The sequence below is a fragment of the Pteronotus mesoamericanus genome, unplaced genomic scaffold, assembly GCF_021234165.1.
Source record: "Pteronotus mesoamericanus isolate MK-2021 breed Mesoamerican mustached bat unplaced genomic scaffold, CSHL_Meso_final contig_182, whole genome shotgun sequence".
NCBI lineage: Eukaryota > Metazoa > Chordata > Mammalia > Chiroptera > Mormoopidae > Pteronotus > Pteronotus mesoamericanus.
Genome location: NW_026555078.1, coordinates 29,128,531 through 29,147,272, shown reverse-complemented (window position 1 = coordinate 29,147,272; position 18,742 = coordinate 29,128,531). Strand labels below are relative to the sequence as shown.

Sequence of the window (18,742 nt, the reverse complement as noted above, 5' to 3'; positions counted from 1 at the left end):
ATCACCAATTAGAGATAACTTGTGTTTGCAAGACTGCTTCCTAAAAATTCAAATGATTCTAGAAAATTAGGGACTAGCAGTTATTCACACATTTGTGTAATCTTGTGTAATGACTCCTGAAAACCAGCTCTGCTAGAAAAATGGACAGTGGGGCGGGGGCGGGGGGTGTGACTGAGAAGAGGAGAGAGCAAGCAATTTTTGAAACTTGGAGCACTTTAGTAATTCAGGCGGACCTGTGAAGGTGCCACGGTGGAGAATACAGAGTGCACTGAGGCAATGAGAGCCTGGTACAGGGATACCAGACACAGTGGGGGCTGAGGCATGAAGTGAGGAAAGGCAATAGGGGAGGACACGCTCTACCAGTTTAGATCTTTCTAGGGCACCATCCATTGGCTCAGGAGAAGAAAAAGTAATGCTCTTTCCTCTCTTCCACTCTTCTGCAACGACTGCCACCTGTCCCCACCACTTAGGACTCAGGCTAACATGATTAATGCCATGACTATTTTACTCTGGGATGGATTTGCATTTTTGGCCTTGTGTGAGAACCTTGTCACTATTTATAACATTTTTTTTTTAAGCAAGTATTCTCTAATGCAAGCAGGTGAAATGGGCATAAGATGGACTTTTGGAACAAAATAATTCTTTGGATGTAAAGTACCCATAAATATAGTTTAGCTAACAGCTTTATGCCTCTAATAAAGTTGTTATTATTCTTAAGATGATAAACCTATGATCCCAGAATAATGAATCATCCTTTTTATGAAAAAATTTCATTTCATAAAAAACTCCACATTTTCTTTTTAAGGTTAGTTTTATCATCATGTTGCAGACTCATGAAAATGTTTTTTAAGGACAGCATGTGGGACCCTGTTCTAAGCTGCTCTGCAGCCTCAGTACAAGCACAGTTATTCCAGAACTCTCTCTGCATCCCATCTGATACCTACAGAAGCCCCAAGCTGACTTCCTTCTCTTCCTGGTTCAAAACCACTTACCCCCTGCTAAACCTATCACCAAGTTCTTCTTTCCTGTTTGAGGGAAAATGCTCAGCTCCCTGAACTGAATGTGGAATGGGGCTCTTCTCTGCTTAGGATATGATGTCATATTTCTGCCCAAATTGAATTAAATGACACATGGGCTCTATTTCTAGGACCCAGCAGCAGAATGAAGTCACAAGAGAAAAATACAGAGCATTGCAGAGCAGTTAGAGGAGGGTTGTTCTCTTCAATTACAAATGCAGGGGACAGAAGATGCCAGCAAATGTTTAACAACTGGGTCTGTGGGGGAAGCCCAAGGCTGTAGCATTTGCAGGTGTCCATGAGGTAGCTACTCACGCCATCCTTGTTTTGACTACCCATGTGATGTCGCTGACTGCGGAGTTGGGAAGAGATGTGCAGCGGTTCACCACGACATAGTTTCCACCGATTGGATTCGGGGGGAATCTTAAGACCATAGATAGTAGTAAAATGTAGTAACAATGAAAAGGGGATGAGTTCTGAATAATCGTTTTTGGTTTTAATATAACTTACATAACTATAAGTTTATAGAATTTAATTTGTACTATCAACTGTGTTTAATAACTGGCTCACAAAATTTCCAAAATCTAGCAATGGTTTGTGTGAGGCAGTGTCCCGAGGCCTCCAACATGCCCAGGATGTCCCTCCGCCTAGAGCAGGGGACTCTCACCTGTGCGTCTTAAGCAGGAAGTTCCAGAGTGAAACGGCTTCCTGAAACGATGGCTGTTGGGATCTGCCAAGCTTATTTAATATTATGTATTTATCTTAGAGACATCTGGTTGTTTTTGGGGGGTTTTTTGGAGGTCTCCATCCTAACTCAAAGATACTCAACTTGAAATTTCTAGTGGGCTAGTCGCCAGAGGTGGTATAGCTTACAGCATAGTTAACACACATGCAAAGTCAAGAAACGATGACCCTGTTATTCAGAATCACTGTCACACATGAGTGAAAAGTAATGAGCTTATCTTTTACTTGTTTAACTATGTTTAGATTTAAATGAGTATAATTTCCTAAAACAATGACATAAATCCCAGAGAAGAAAACCTGTCACTTGCAGGAAAGCAAAGCCAAAATAAAGCATTCCAATATCTCCTTTTCCATTTTAACTGGGTGGCTTGTCTTCTGACAACCCAAAATATTATTTTAGGAGCTTGAGACATAGGGAGAGGGCAGAGACAACCCGAGAGAAAAGGTTACAATCACAGCTTGGTGAAGGGAAAATACTCTCACAAAGATAATATGCCATGACATATTGTATTGAAGTGTGGCTTTCCATGAGAAATTCCACATCACAAGGTTCTCATGTAAATGCAGGACTAAAGTCGTCCCTAATCTCCAAATCCAGTGTTTAAGTGCTAACACAACCTGCTGTGAAACAAGGCTCTTACATAAATCCTACACACTGTCATATTTCAGCTACAAAGGAGAATATATCTGCCAGGATAACTCCCAATGAGGAGAATTACAGAAAAAGTAAACAGAATTCTTTCTCTCCACGGAACACCCAACCCATTTTTTACTTGTAGACAGGTTTTGCCACATTCGGATCGTCCATTTTAGGGTAAAAGAGCCTATACAGAAATTTGATGTTTAAAGAGAAAATTAAAATTAAAATGGTGTGACACCCTCAGTAGGGAACATGTTCCAAGCTCATGCGGAACGGTTTGTCTATAATGTACGACCAGGCAACTTATACCAATGGCAGGTCAGTGGAGTCTTCATCTGAGAAGTCCTGACCAAGAGTGACTGGACACCGGGAGACAAGGCTTCGGTCTTCAAAACCAGAAACCGTCAGCATCAAGCCTTCAGCGTAATTCAGGAAGCTCTCTGCATTTTCCTTTTCTATTATTCCTGAGTTTTCAGTTGCTATCTTCAATTTTCAGATCTATTTTTATCTCCTAATCAGCAGTTCTACGGCTTTAGAACTACGTGACTAAATTGATTAATTAGCTCAGAGTGCTACCAAGTCCTCTTCCTCAAGAAGAACCAAATTTTACTGTAAAGACCCTGACAGATTTGCCAGCTTTATCTGACACCTCTTGGGGGTGGCTGCCAAATTCACGACACTTTTTCCTCTCTGGGAAGACTCTCACACAGGGCTAGGTCCTGAGTGATCACATCTGAGCCACGCAATCTTGTACTCTTGGCTACAGATGAGTGGTTTGGAAACGTTCAAGTGTCAAAATTCGTTGGAGGACTTGTTACAGCGCAGACTGGGGGACCCACTAAAGTTCCTATTTCAGTAGGTCTATGGGTAGGGCTTAAGTATTTGCATTTCTCACAAGTTCTCAGGCGACATGGATGTCGCTGGTCTGGGGCCTACACATTAAGAACCACTGCTGTGGATAGTTAAGGCAGAGATAGTTACTTTAAGATAGGGCAATCAGCTTCTCTCAGGAATTTGAAATTGGGAACAAAGAGATAAACTGAGGGTTACTAGAGCAATGCTTTGGAAAGAAGTTCCCCAGACCACCACTGTTTAGATTTGCAGAGCTGGTGCGGTTCTTAGGTGGAGCCTTGGTTGTTCAATCCTTTGAATAAATCCCATTACATTTTTTGTTTTGCAGAAAATGGACAGAAGAAGTTTCTGTCATCTGCCCCCAAAAAGAAGTTGATAACACGTGAGTATATCAGTTAAGTGTTCCACCATGAATACAAAAACCATTTTAAGTACTTAAAACAGATATTATATACTAGAGGGAATTAGTCTTCTGGGTGATAGAAGGTCTAAAACAAATAGGCAATGAGAGATTAGCATCAGCAGGAAGCTACCGTCACCCTTTGGCTAGGGGGCCAGTGGGAGAAGGTGGGGTTAACAGAAGCGGGGTTGATCTGGGAGAAGCTGGAACCACAACAGACTAGGCCAACTGAGGAAATGCTGCTGATGCTGCCAGAAACGTCACCCAATGCAACTCTGCGGAGGTGGAGAAAGGCCCTGGCTTCTCCCTTCCTCCCGCTTCCAATCTGCCGGCAGCCCCCTCCGTGTGGAGGGGCCAGGGAGATGGCTCGGGACTGTCCCGGGGCACTGCGCAAGGGCAAAGCATGGTCTGAAAACTAGCCAGGAACTGGCATGGTTCAATTTGGATTTCTAATTTTTTTCTTCGAAGTACATTTTGCCGACTTATAAACTAGTGAGATAATATGTACATGCTGTATAATTTCTCAGTTTCTTGTTAAGAGTTTTTAAAAATTTAAATAGGTTTTTAACTTGTTCCATAATTAGGATGGACATTTCTGAGGTAATCTGCAGGAAAAAAAATATTGCAAATGCTAACAAGAACTAGCATTTGTATAGTTCTTTTCCATTTGAAAACTGTTTTTATATGTGTCATCTAATTTAACCCTTAAAGACCTTGTGAAGTAAGCCTTATTATTAGCCCCATTCTTAAAAATTAAGGAAGCCAAGGCTCAGAGAGAACAAGCCACACGGAATAAGCAAAGTCACATTGTTTGAAAGTGGTAACAGCAATCCCAAACCTGGACTCAGCACACAACCTCAATTGTTGCAAAACACCGAGCTATTATGTGAAAACGCATGCAAGGCTACAAACTTAACATTCTTTCTCTGTTGATATCGCATTTTCTCCCTTATCTAAAACCCAGTATAAAACTTTGTAACCAGAACTAAGAGATTACTTTGAAAGATCAGCAAAATATCCTATGGTGCCTTTTCCCCTCCTCAACCTGTAGAAGATCAATTAAATCTGTTTTCAGTGATCCCACAGCTTCCTAATTAATAGGCAATGATTATGGGACAAGACAACACCTTTCACAAGATCATTCTAGAAGAGCAGCAGTCATTTAAAAAAAAACAGTAAAATAAACTCATTGACTGATAATATAAATTAATAGACAGAATGGGTATTTTTGATGGCTACAAGACTATTTAGTTACCTAGAAAGAATTAAATACAAACACACACAATGAGAGAGAGACAGAAAGACAAGAGACAGATCCTTTCTGTCTCCATAGGAGCTAAGCTTCTGGTCCCAGATCCACAGGCTACATTTCTCGTGCTGAAGAGCCATCTTTGTTTCCCCTGGTTACCAGTGAAACTGTGCAAGAATCAGTTCAAATCCATTACACTTATGGCAAAATGCTTCCAAACACAATGCCTTGCTTTAAATATTTGTCCATATTTATATCTATTTCATAGGAAGTACAGCTCATACATGCCCATCCCCACATTCATGTACTTATACCCTATTGTGCATTATGTCCCCTATATGTGGAAATGAGCTATGTAACATGCCACATCCTTATAATATTGATATAAAGAATAGATTTTTTTTTCTCCCAGCAGACTCCATTTTCACCTTCACTGCTGAAAACCCAAGAGAGCTTGCTGTAAAGTGATTTGTCCTATAAAGTTACTCCTCAGTGTGCCTGAATAATATACTTTTTTCTATAAGGATAAGCCCTGCCTTATGGAGACTCTCCACATCCAATTTGACTAAATAAATATCAAGCTCACTGATTATATTTCCATCTAAAAGCTTTACACAGTCATAAAACTGGGAGAGCTTTTAGAATCATCCCAGGTCAAGTTTCTTTCTGAATATTTTCCCACAATGAACTGCAATACATTAAGCCTACCCATTAGCTAGAATATCACTGATTGTACTCTTGATCTGATGGCCAATGGAACATTTGTATTGTCTGGGTTCCATTTAAGACAATATTTGGAATGGATGGAATAGCTCAGAACAGGAGAGCAACACTCAGTTATCTTCAGTGGAGAAAAATGTGGCTGGGACATAAGCAATAGGCTTGTTTAAAGAAAACCAGAATTCAGCACTAAAACACCTCTCAGTAGAACAAAGCATTTTCCTCTCCCCTGAGATCCTCAACTGGTTTAAAGAACGTTTTTCTCTTGAACCTAAGTTATTGTTGCACAATGAAATGAGAAAATAAGTGATCAGACTTCCATCAACGATTAGGTGGAGAATTGTTTAAAATCTTAACTGTGAACTTTCTTTCCCCAAGACATACAGTATTCTAGAGATTTTGCTAGTGGAAGTGTGGTGCGAGCTGATCCATAAATGTGACTTTGATAGCAAATGCGGTTGTAACGTACTCTAGTTTTACAACTGGGATAACTAGAGGCATTGAGTTTTATTTATTTATTTGTTTATTTAAGAAAAGGAAAATGGAGATTGGCTCTCAATGTTAATTCTTTCATATTTGATATTCATTGAACAATGAAAAATACCACGGAATATTTTACATATTAAAAAAGGTTCAGAATTCATATACACACCTTTTGCTCACCTTTAAATAAACATTTAGGTATATTAAGATCACGGCAATTCGTGAACACCACGTTGTTTGGTTTAGGTCATTTAAAATTTTTTGAAGCTAAAAGTTTGGGTACAGTGTTATGGATTTGAAAATACATGCGTACGTATACATGTCATTTATTAAAACTTTAGAAAAAGATGTCTTCCTGGGAGTTGAAAGCCATCAGAGCGGGAAGTCTGCTGCAGGGAAGAACAAAAGCATGGCTGCGCGGTAGCACTATCTCTGCAGCCGCAGCCGCCGCCGCCGCAGCAGCCGCAGCAACAGCAGGCTCCCCGAGGGAGGGTTTGCGGCGACTGTCTTGTCTAGTACACTGCATTTTTATTAGTGACAGCCTCCGTTATTCCGTCAGCTCAGCCAACTAGGCTGTTCCCCGCGAACTTCGTTAAATGGGAGAAGAGAAGACAGAAAGGTAAATTATACCGAGTGGGGCACACGGGGATTTACTTCTCTCCTTCAAGGTGGGCTTCGCCTCATAGTCGGGGACGTGGGGGGAATTCCAGGACTGCATTTAACCCGTACCCATACGTCGTTAATTAGTTGCTTCGCGTAGGGAAGGCACTGAAAGGCTTAATCTTCTGTTTCCAGCTGGGGCCAACAGAGCAGGGTTGGTCAGAGCTACCTGGCCGGTGCGCACTAGCCTCGGACCTTTTCGGACTCTCAGAACCTCCAGCCGCCGAGCGGAGGTCAAGTCAAAGAGCACGACCGCAGGGTGGCCCCCCTTCTCGCCCGCGCTGTCCGCAGCTCTGCTCCCGAACGACCACCGCTCCACTGCAAGGCTCGAGGGCGGGGAGGGGGCGGGTACTGCTGGGGGCGGGACTAGGGGGCGGAGACAAGGAGGCCGGGGAATGCGTCGGGAAGTGTAGTTCTACTAACCCCAGTAGCTTAGCCACCCAGACTCTGCTTGTGAAATTGGGACTACAACTCTCAGGAGTCTACGGGCCCGACAGGGAAATCCATGCGCAGTGGGCGCCACATCGTATCCTATCAGCGGAGGAGAGGGTGATGTCACCTGCGAGTTGGTAAGCTATGAGCGGCTGTGAAGGAAACTGTTAAACCGGATCCCATTGTACCCTGAGCGCAGAGCCGCCTTTCCAGCATGCAGGGGCTGCTCAGGTAAGGGGGCTGTGCCGCCTCGGCCGCCGCACTCATTCATTAAGTGGCACCGCGCGGTGGCGCGGGGGTGGGTGCGCTTCTTCGGGCCGGGTGCCTGTTTCGCTGCGCGCCTTCCAGCTGCTTCCCTGGTGCTCGCGAACCAGTAGGTAAATATTAAACCCGTCCTTCAGGTTGGGTCTGGGTGGGAACGGGACCTAGATAGCTCCCGGCTGCCAAGCTGGATTTGGGAAAATGGCTGCAAGCACGGCGCAAAGCGAGGCGAACTCAGAGGAAGGCGCTCCCGAGGATGAGGGTCCCTCCCTCCTTTCTTTCAGAGGAGCTCGGATGCCAAGAGAGCCGGCAGGGTACCAGGTACAGCCGCCTTGCTGCAGTCACTCGGGGGCTGGAGCTCTGGGGTCGTGGCCTCGGCTGCGGGCTGCGGGCACTGCTACTGTCGGGAGCTGCTGGCCGGGGAAGCTCCCAGTGGGAGAATCCTGAGGCTTGGTGGATTCAGAGGAGGCGACAGGGAAGGAGGGACTTTGAGCAGAATCCCCACCACCCCTGGCACCTTCACTTATTCGAAAGGGATGGGACAACTGTAATTCAGGCAGAGTTGTAAGCTAAAGGTTTTAAAAAGAGAGTGAGAAGGGGAAACCCGCGTTGCGGAAGGAGCAAGGGGTGTTGGCGACTGCGGCGAGGGACGCCGAGCCGCTTGCGGACCGGGTTCCGGGAGCCGCAGAGTGTTCCCGCCCCTCGTCTTTCCGAGGACGGCGCATCTCGGTCCCTCCTGCACTGATTGCTCTCTCGACAAAGAGCACCTGAGCTAGGGTGAAGCGTCAGCCCGAAGCTCTGGGGTGGGTGGTGGTAAAGCAGTGGGGGTGTTGCATAGTAACCTAATGTTAAACCTCGCTGTGGGGCAGGAGGGTTCAGTGATCGGGTTTTCCCAGCTGGTACCGAAAGCTCAGCTGCTTGTGATGCGCTTGCCCTTTGATGGGAGGAGATGTGCTCGAGGCCCAAGAACTCTATGAAGTCCTCTGGATTTCCTTTCCCCTTCTAGCACCCTTGTTCTTTCGCTCACGCACTCGTTGATCAAACCCTGCTGAGGGCTGTGTTCAAGTGGCTCACAGCGTGGGGTCGAGGTGTTCCGTGTCCAGAAATGTAGATGCCCACGTTCCATTTCCCCGAATCCCGCCTCCCTTTGCCCCGCTGCCCTTCTCCACCCCCAGGTGAGCATCAAGAGCAAATGCCACCGTGACCGTTTTGCTGTCATTAAGCCGGTACTTTCTTGAGGCTGGAGAAGGACCTAGTGAATTGAAGCGGAGTTTGTCTGCAAGATGAATCCCGTTGCCATGGCGACTTCTGCCGTCGGAATCTTAACTGCTCTCACTGCTGTTTCAATTCGATGTGGCTCTGCGGGCAGCTGGGAGGGAGTGGCCAGTGAGAGTGGTCAAATGCTCGCCCTGGGCCCAGCTGCTCTCTCCTCCTCGCCGGTTTCACAGCCCTGGGGCTCTCTGCATTTTCGTGTAAATGGATTGGACACAGTTCTAAGACCTTTTCCCTCTCAGAGTGCCTATACCTTTCTCTTCATTTCCCTCCCCAGAAGTAATTGTTTGGAGCCTTTTTCCTGAGGCACACTCTGAAAATTACAATGGAAAGATATCGTTCCTCTTTCGGGCTCGTTACTTCATTTTTCTGGTACCGTGTGTAGTGTTGGGTGTAGCTTTCCCACGAGGGAGCTCTGTTCTGCTTGAAGGGTCCTCCCTGGCCACCAGTAAAGGTCCTCAATTTGACTTAGGTGCAACTCCCTGGAAGTTTTTATGGACAGGTGATAATGGAAATTGAATTCTGGAAGTCACTGCCATCCCTTGTGGTTCTGATTAAAATCTAAAAGGCTCCCTAGGTGGTGCAGGCTCTTGAGAGTGAAGCAAGCTGGGCTGGGATCTAGGAAGCCTGCCCTGGGTCCTACGCTGGCCCTGCCACTCCTGGCTGCCCCACTCTGGGGTTAACCCTTCACCTGTGGGAACTTCAGTCATGCGTGTGGGGAGAAGGGTACAGAGAGTTTCCTAAAGTTGATTCTAGGTGTAAAATCTTGTGACTCTAAGAAGGACTTGGTCATTGTCTTTCAGAAATCTGAAATGAGAGGTTAAACCCAGCTTCCAACACGGTGGCATTGTGTTAATAGCTCTGAGCCTCACTACCAACAAGCCTTCAAAGTGGGCAAGGCAAGCCATACTTACATATTTCTAATACTACTATTATTTTAGTATCTGGACTTTTATTTGTTCTTATATGTTAGAATTAATTGTGTAGGTTTTGCCTTTTTTGAATGCAGTTATTTGCAACTTAATTGCATTAAGTATAATTGATTACCAAATACTTTGGTTTCCCTTCTGCTTTCATTTCATACCAAGGTGTATTACCCCGGATACTGTTGAGGAGGGGAAAGTGTGTATCTGTGAGCGCCTGTGCATGTGCATGTGTGTGTAGGTAAATGCTTGGGGATGCTGTGTGCCAGGTGATTGACATTCACCAACTCAGGTTAAGTAGGTGCATATTCCCCCATGAGGAAGCAGGATCGGAAGTTGTCACTTACTCTTTATTTTTGTCCTAGGTTATCATTGACTGAAACAAAAATCTCCTTTTATTATCTGTTTACTTCCTGTCTTCCTGTAGTCCTGGCACCGATTCCAATGTGTGGGGTTTTCTCCACTCCTCTAAGGTCTTTGAGAGCAGGGCCTTTGTCTTGTCTAGCCCTCTCTCTCCAACATTTAAATCAGTGCTTGTCCATGTAGGTACTTAATAAATATTTGCAAAATCAATATTAAGTAGGAGAGCCACGATCGGAGATCTAAGATCTGTATCCTTCCCACTGATAGTTCTATCATCAACTGTAATATTCTTGTTAGCTTTCTGTCAAGCAATTCCATCTCAGCATACATCAAAACTCCTGTGTAGCCTGTGACTTGAAGTATAAAAGGCCATTACAAAAAGACATATTTTGTATTTGCTTTTGGAATGCATTCATCCACTTAGACTTTTTTCCCCTATAATTTTTTCTATAAGTTTTTATTTATTCATTTTGGAGAGAAAGAGGGAGGGAGGAAAAAAAAGGGAGAGAGAATGAGAGGAGAGAGGAGAGGGACATCGATTTATTGTTCCACTTATTTATGCAGTCATTGGTTGATACTTGTATGTGTTCTGACTTGCATGGTGATCAAACCTACAATCTGGGCTCATCGGGACTATGCTCTAACCAACTAAGCTTCCTGGCCAGGGCCCCTGTAATTTTTAACACAATTTGTATTAATTACCCCAGACCAGACATTTCTAGAGTTCTCTCCATTGTACTATCCTTGGCCCAGATAACTTTCCCAGGAGGTGTATGACAGGAGAAGACAGAGAGGGACCAAGACAAAGATACTTAGAAACTTTTGCCAGGCCACCAATGGCTCCCGGGGCACCCTTTGGGTAGAAAAGCTAGACAGTAGTGCCCTCTCTGGGGTGGAGTTGTCCTCAACAGGATCAGCTTGTGCTGGGCTGGCTGACCTGAGAGAGGAACAGGGTGGGAGGCGTTTGTCTGGTATTTGTAACATCCTGCTACCACGTGGTGAGCCGGGTTCTGTGGGCTTTCAGAAGTATGGATTAGTGAGGCGGTGTGATAGTGAAGAGGGTGTGGTGGGTTATGTCCTTGGGTGGTGTGTACAGGAGCTCAGTGAGTAGGTGCCAAGGAATTTGAATCCTGATTTTCTTGCTTTGTGGACACGCTCTGGGTGTTAAGAATGTGTGTGTTGTGTCTGTGTGTGGTTTTATGTGAGCTACTTTGTTTAGAAGGCTGCTTTTGTTGTTGGTAGTCCGGTCCTCAGAACAAAGAAGGTGTTTACCAACAAAATATAGTTAAGATTGAGAGTGTTTCATTTTGTAAATGTTTGGGGGATGGTATAAAAAGTGGCTTTGGCTTGAGAATCTTGAGTTTTTCTGTGAAATCCCTTTAAAAAGTTACAGCTGTTGGATCAGGAAAGGCAAGCTTTTCCTACAAAGCTTGGTATCACTGGGGGGACCTTAGGTGTTTGATTCAGGAGCTAATCACAGAGCTTGTAACGTCTGTGGAGCCTTCCCTGACTTCATGTCTTGCTCCTGGCATGTCCTAGTGTTAAAGTCTACTCCTTATAATGTAGGAAACAAAGCACTTTTGCCCAGTTATGTTAGCCACCTTGTTTAATCTCTAGAGGTGGCACCAGTCAAAAATAAACAACATTCTTCTATTTTATTTGTGATTTTTCTTTGAGTAGGGACTGTGAACTACTGCCACTTATTTTTGGCATTACTATTTCTAACTTGGTAATGGGGAACTGCTAATTGAATATATATTTTAAACACTCATAGCAGTTCTTAGTGGCTTTTCTAAGAACTCAGTATAGAGGCAATTGATAGCACAGGTAGCATTTAAGAAATTGGTAAGGAGGGCAGTTTCTGTCTGTTGGCAGGGCAGGGTGGGGCCGGTGTGGGCTGAGGCCACTTCTCTTGAAGTTACATTCACGTAGCAAGTGTACTATCTTTTTATGTAGATTGTGCTTAGAATGGCTGAGAGCCACTGATAGAGATTAGAATTTGAAGGAAGGGGGGATGGGCCACCCCCTCCCCCACTTCACCCAGCTTCCTCCAAGTCACCATTCAGTATACCCACTGAAAGAGGGACAGATGAAGATGAGATGCAAGTTAATTTTGGTGACCTACATTCCACTCTAGACTCCAGCAGACTTTCTCTGCAGCAAAAAAAAGAAAAAGAAAAGAAAAAAGAAAAGAAAGGTGTTTATCTTTTTATTTTCTGACATCCTTTCTACTGAACCGAGCATTTCACAGTGAGCTTACATTCATAGTATACATGCCCAAAAATAACTAAAACGGGTAACCCTAGAAGCACTGCAACAGGCATGCAGAGCTCCTTCCTCCATTAAGCTGAGGTCACCAAATACACCCTCAGCAGCTTTGGTGAGCTTATTTTCCTTGTTGGTGATTAAGCATGCCTGGGTTTTACCTCTGTCTATGAATTTCTGCAGTAATGGCTCCCCTCAGCTGGGATGTACACTCTTCTGAGTGTCTATATTCTCCTGCTTTCAGATTCAGCAGGAGTGCCACAGCTTCCAGGAAGCCTTCCCTGCTTATCCTTCAGCTTTCACCACCCGCCTCTGCTCCTTTCTCCTCAGAGCCCTTAGGCTGAGCACACAACTTAACACAGCTAATATGGTACTAATAGTCAAGGTATGTGAGGTGCTTACCTTGTGCCAAGCCCTTCCTAATACTTTACGTGAGCTTGACCATTGCCTTCTCACAGCAACTGCATGAAGTAGGTACTATTACCACCATTTTACACTTCAGGAAACTGAGGGAAGAAGTTAAGGAACTTGCCTAGCTCAGGTCACACAGCAGGAAGGGAGCAGACCAGGTTAGGGACCCAGGCGGTGTAGTTCTTTACAGCCTACACTCTGGTTTTGCCTCTAGTTTTCCTATAGATTATATTCTTTTCTCTCCATCAAGTTGGGGGAGTCACACCTTCCTTTGCATCTCTTAATTCTGAAACAGTGCGAGGCCAATAAATGCTAGATTGATTGAGAGTAAAAATGCTTCTACATTGAATGGTATCTTATAGTCTGATTTTTCTGGAGCAAAAAGTGTTGCACGAAATTAAAAACGTTGTATTTGCTAATTTAATGATAAAACTTTGAACTCCCTTCTGTTTACTATGCGAATGTTAAGCAAATTGTTTGAAAATGGAAATACTTTTTCTTATATTCCAAATCTACTTGGAGCCTGTCCAGCATCAGACACTATTTATTAACGGAGATAACTTTTCATTAGGTTGAATCCCTTATCTGAAGAAAGCCCTTCTTATCCAGAACAGGGCCACAGAGCCTGCCTTGAGAGTTAAGACTCCCATAATTTCTTAGCCTCCTTCTTCCATGTAAATGTCTTTTAATGTAACTTGTAAATGCTCTTTTGAAAAGAAAATAATGAAAACTTCAGCAGTAGTCAAACATGTAATCTAATACTGGGTATCTTTAGATATTAAACTAAACTTTCCCCCCCTCACCTCAGAAGAAAGACTTTTATTTATTTTTGCAGTGGAGCAAATTTGGTGCTAAATATACAATTGCAATTCTTTTAAAACATGGTCACTATTGTGAATTAAGTGTGGAAAAACTAGGGAAGCAAGTTCAATTTCCAATGTAGTTAGTGTGATTTCCTGACTTACAATAGATCTTTTCCTTTTGGCTTAAAACTGGATATTATATCATTTTGACAATATTTAATGAAGACAATTCACTAAAACACAAACTGTGTCATTCAGGGAAATAATGGGAAAATTATGCCCTAATAGCATATTGAGAGGGAAGGAAAATAAAAACAAAAGGCGTGTTAGTCATCAGGCTACTTAAACATAACATTCATTCACCAGACATTGATTTCAGAAGCTTTTTATTTTTCCATTCATTTTGTTACACTTCCTAAGTATGTCATTCACCTTTAGTAACAACCTGAGCTCATTCTGTTCTATATATTGCACTAGGATTGCAGTTGAAGGTTGCTTGTATTTCTGCCAGGTACACTATTAGGGTCACCTATTAAATGGGTCTTTGTCCTTTTCATGTCTTTAAAAAAAAAAATCGTGAGATTGGCAAATGTTGCCCATCTGATGGACTTTCTGAATTTAGACTTCCAAGAGTAGATAGCCCAGATCCGCACATTGGGGATTGTGTGGGCACTTTAGATGTCCATCTTTGGTTTTTGAGATGGGCTCTTCTATTCTGGCTTGTTGGCTAAGCTCAGTTTGTTAGTGACGTAAAATCCAGGTCAAGGGCATGGGTTAGTTTGACTTGTTTTGGAGCCACAAACTCCACCTGTAATCCTAGTCAATTTCTTCTTTTTTTTTTAAACTCACCATGCCCTTGGCTACAAAAGAGAGTAGACAGTATACCATGGATGTATCAGTGCATAGCCGTCACCACTCGGGGCAAAAGATGGCGCCATATCATAAAATGACCTGATGTAGGATCTTACTCTTTTCAGACCCCGTGGGTTTAGAGGTAAGTCTTTGCTCACAGTTTGCCAAGGAACTATATGCTACTCACAGGTGTCCACCTGTAGAGAGCGGGTCAGGACTAGGGGATGCCTCCTAAAACTTTGTCCGAGCCCCGTACGCCTGGTCTTTTCCCTTGCGTAGGGGAATGACTGACGTCATTAGGGTATGTGTTGGTGCCACTTCCGGGCTCCACTGTTCTTTCATAAAACTTTTGCAGATATGCACTCTAGAAGAAGAGAGAGAGAGAGATGGGGGTCAACATCATTCACTAGGCGAGTCAGATTGATCATGTATGTTTAGGCGTAAATTTGTATTTGTTTCTTAGATATTTGGTAAAACCAAGCAGTGACATGTCTAGCAACAGGTTAAGTTAGAACCTGAAGTTCTGTGAGAGGGTTAGACTTGGGGCCCTCCTAAATCCTGAGAATGTGTTGCTAAACTTATTGTAAAAAGTTAAAGAAAATGAAATGAACAAATTTAACCACGGAAAGACCTTATTGCTTTCTTCTTGATAGTTGGTGAAATTGTGGATAGAGAAAATGTCCTATGGTTTTGTCCAAGGTAAATTCTTTTTGTTTAAATGCATTTACAGTTACCCCATATTGGTAGTTAGTTTTTGATTTAGGATGATGGTGGCAAAAGAAACGACAGTATTTGTTTCCTATTCTGTGTGTGTATGGCAATCAGGACTGCATTGGAGGTAATCATCCACTGCGTCCCCGCCTTCACCTCTTGCTCAGCCATCGCTCAGTGAAAATTTAAACTGAAAATCAGGGTGTGGAATGAATGGTGTTGGGGTTGAGAGTTGAAACTGAAAGCTGAGATTGCATCTTGTTTTCAGAAGGTTAAATGAATGGCCTGTTATTATATTTCTGTTGTTAAAATCAAGAATAGAGATTGGATTGGACTAGAAAACCTCTACGACCCATTTGGGCATTTGGAGCTTGACATTCTGTGAGTAGGTGGCACTGCCAACTACAGAAGTTCCAGGAACTCTTGCAAGAAACTGCCTTGCCTACGACATTTTTCTGCTAAGAGATTGATTTAAAAATTTTAAAAAAATGTTATTTCTAGTTTAACCCAGTTTCTCTTCAGACTGTCACTGAAGCTTCCTTTCTTTCTTCCGTACTCCCTCTTTTCCTACTACACTCCTTGGATTGTCATTTGAGTCTGGAAGAGCAACCAGTGAACTGCTTCCTTGCCAGTTGGCTCTCTTGGCCTCCCCGCAGACAGAGGGAGACTGCTGTCCCCCAGCCTCCAGGTTCCATCTAAGGGGAGCCACAGTCTCTGACCTTACAAAGAAACACACCTTTCCCTTTAACCTCCTAACTTAGGATGGGGAGCTGTGTGGCAGCAGAGAGGGGAAGGTTTACATTTTGATTCTCCAGCACTCAGGTTGTTTTTCTGTTGGAACAAGTTGGGGGAAGTTGGTGGAAGGGAGGACAGAGGGAGTTACTGGGTTTCACTTATCTTATCATTTGTTTCCCACTGGATTGCCTTTGTTTATACTGTCTCTTCAGGCCAGGAATTCCTCCAACAGAAAGCATGCATGCACGTGGGGATACTCAGATGGCGCTTCCTTCTTGTGTTCTGCTGACTGGGCTTTCCGCTCTACAGACCGATATGAAAGGCCGGCTGGAGATATTTAACCGGCTTTGAATTTTTCCGTTCTGTGGAAAAGAGATCTTAAAACAGTAACTTGGGGCCAACGTGTTAATGACTTTTCTAGTGAGGGAAGAGATGATGCTGAGTAGGTTCGAATTAAACATATCACTTATTTATGTTGGTAGAGAGTTTAGTCACGAATGCGTGACACCTTGAATGAAATCCCTTTGCTTTTGGTTGCTGCTTTACAGTTGCTCAGAGGAAAAGGAAACACCCACAATTGATTTTAGGTTCAGATTTGGGTAATCTTGGCGATTTCTTTAAACATCCTGTGCCTCTATTTCCTCACCTGTGAAACAATGTGAAGATTTTAAAATTTTATGAGAAAGGTATCACCTTAAAACAATAACCTCACTCACGTGGCATTGTGTCATGCTGGTGTAATAGCCACTGGATTTCCTTGGAATGGAGATCAGTTGGTTACTGTTCTTAGCACCATGTACCTGAGGCCCTGTACTTGGCTGGAGCTAAACCCTCCAGACCTGATCTGTAGTCTGTTCTCCTTAACTGAACAGTGTTTAGTCACCTCCTTCAGTCCTGGCACTCAGAAAGGTCCATGTGATAAGACCAGGCAGTGAGTATGAGTGATCATCTAGTTCTGTTTAAATCGATAATTCTCTTTAAACCAGAGTTTGACCACCAGTGGTACACAGGATGGACGTAGCCAACTGTCGTGTTTTGTTTGGCTGGCACAGTGTTTTTCTTAAAAACGGAATGATCTTAGTGAGCGTGTACACTCGGATTTGTCGCAGACCTTACCCGGCTCTAGTGCTCGTACACAGCCACTCTGTTTATGTGCTATTTCTCTGGCCTCTTGGCCCTTGAAGGCATGTGAGTTTGTCATCCCGGTTTTAAGCACATTAAATTGTGATGAGAGTCTCTTCAAACATTTATCCAGCAGATGGGCTGCCAAATGACCCAATCCAGGATCTCGCCACCTGAGCACTATTGGTGTTTTAGGCGAGGTAACTCCCTGTTGTGCCGGGGCTGTGCTGGGCACTGTAGACATTTAGCAGCATCCTTGGCCTCTACCCACTAGATGCCAGTAGCAACTTTTACCCCAGTTGTAACAACCAAAAATATCTCTAGACATTGCAAAATGTCCCCGGTGTGGAGGGTGGGGGTGGTGAGGGTGAGGGAGGCAAAATCAACCTCAGTTGAGAGCCAGTTGACGGATTTTGGATGGTCTGAGAACTTTAAACACTGGACCAAGCTTGAATATTTAGGGATAAATTGGAATTCATCTGGGAAACCAAGCTATCCTGCTGTTTTTATTTATTTGGGCAGTTGGTTAGAGCAAAGTAAAGGTCAGTGGATTAGGCCCTTCGAGGTCACTTCTCCATTCTTCCATGACCACTGCCTGGGAGGCCAGCCACATTTTAAGGACACGTCCTTGGTCACAACAGGGGACTCGGTGAGACAGTGATGCTGGGTCAGGGCAAGCCCGCCAGAACTGGTGGGTAAACACCTTTGAAGCCCATGGCCTATGTTGGTAGATGAGTAATGTTATCTGTGGGTAAGGAAGATGGAGCTCTGGGGAAAGAAAAGGTCATCTCTGTCATTATTGCCAAAGGCCAAAATGTTTAAAAAAAGAAAAAAAGAGCCTGCAGCCCTTAAAAATGACAGCTTATCTTAAATCCTCAGTGTGGGAAGAGCTCTGAACCGGATTAACAGAATGACATTCCATTTTTTTTTCTCACCCTTAACACAAGAGTGTCTTTAAAACTCAACTCCAAAACTTTGGCTTTGGCAGCATTCAAACTTGCCTTGCCTCTCAGAAAAACATTGATAAGATTTTCAGTGTACAAAGGGAGAATGTTGTGAAGTTTCAATTAACCAACCCAAGCTCAGTTCCTGAGCAACTAATGCAAAGGTAACGCCTAGGAGCACACAGTTTCAGTTAAAAGCAAACCAGAGTCCCTTTCTCAGAGGGGTGAGTGGGACCTCAGAAGGGATCTGAGCCTCTTCCCAAAGGCTGTGTTGGTTCTGTACCCTGGATATGTGGATTTGTTCATGGTGGATTTTAAAAAGAGATGCCTAAGGGTTTTGATTAAGGACATCTGTGGTTTGGGACCAACCTCCAGGATACTGCAAGCTCCCCAGGTAATTCTGATATTTAGCCAGGACTGAAAACTAGTGAGAAGAACAATCTTGCATTTGGGAAGTGTGGTTATAGTTGCAGATGTATGCTGGGCCCAGATGGTTGGCTGGTTGAATTTTATGTTTTTAAAAATTTTGCATCCATTTTGACTTGAATTTCTTTTTTCCCCCCCACTTTTCTAGAATTTTGAATTTGTGAAAAGAAATTGCTCATTTACCTGAGATTTACCTGTGGTATAGTACGTATTATCTGATGCATGGAACCTGATGCTTCTAATAATGTGGAAGCTGTATTATATTTTGCAGGCTTTACTGAAAAACTTGTGGAAGTGATATTTTTTCTGAGATGCTTCCCTGAGAGGATTCTATTTGCATGCTAACCTATCCATTAAAAGCTAAGGAAACAGAAACCACCCTATCACAAATGACCAACGCCACAGGGGCCTAGAGAGGAAGTAGGTGGGAGAGTAATAGTCAATGCTCTAACTAGCTT

At 43.6% G+C, this 18,742-nt stretch overlaps 1 protein-coding gene across 2 annotated transcripts in view; it reads left to right on the top strand.

Annotated features, from left to right (window-relative positions):
* Positions 1 to 7,327: 7,327 nt before the first annotated feature.
* Positions 7,328 to 18,742, top strand: part of DAAM1 (dishevelled associated activator of morphogenesis 1) — a 149,801-nt gene continuing 138,386 nt past the window's right edge. For both annotated transcript variants that reach the window (XM_054567491.1, XM_054567490.1), the window contains exon 1: positions 7,328 to 7,427. The gene's annotated coding sequence lies outside the window, so the exon portion shown is untranslated. The remainder of the gene's footprint in view (positions 7,428 to 18,742) is intronic.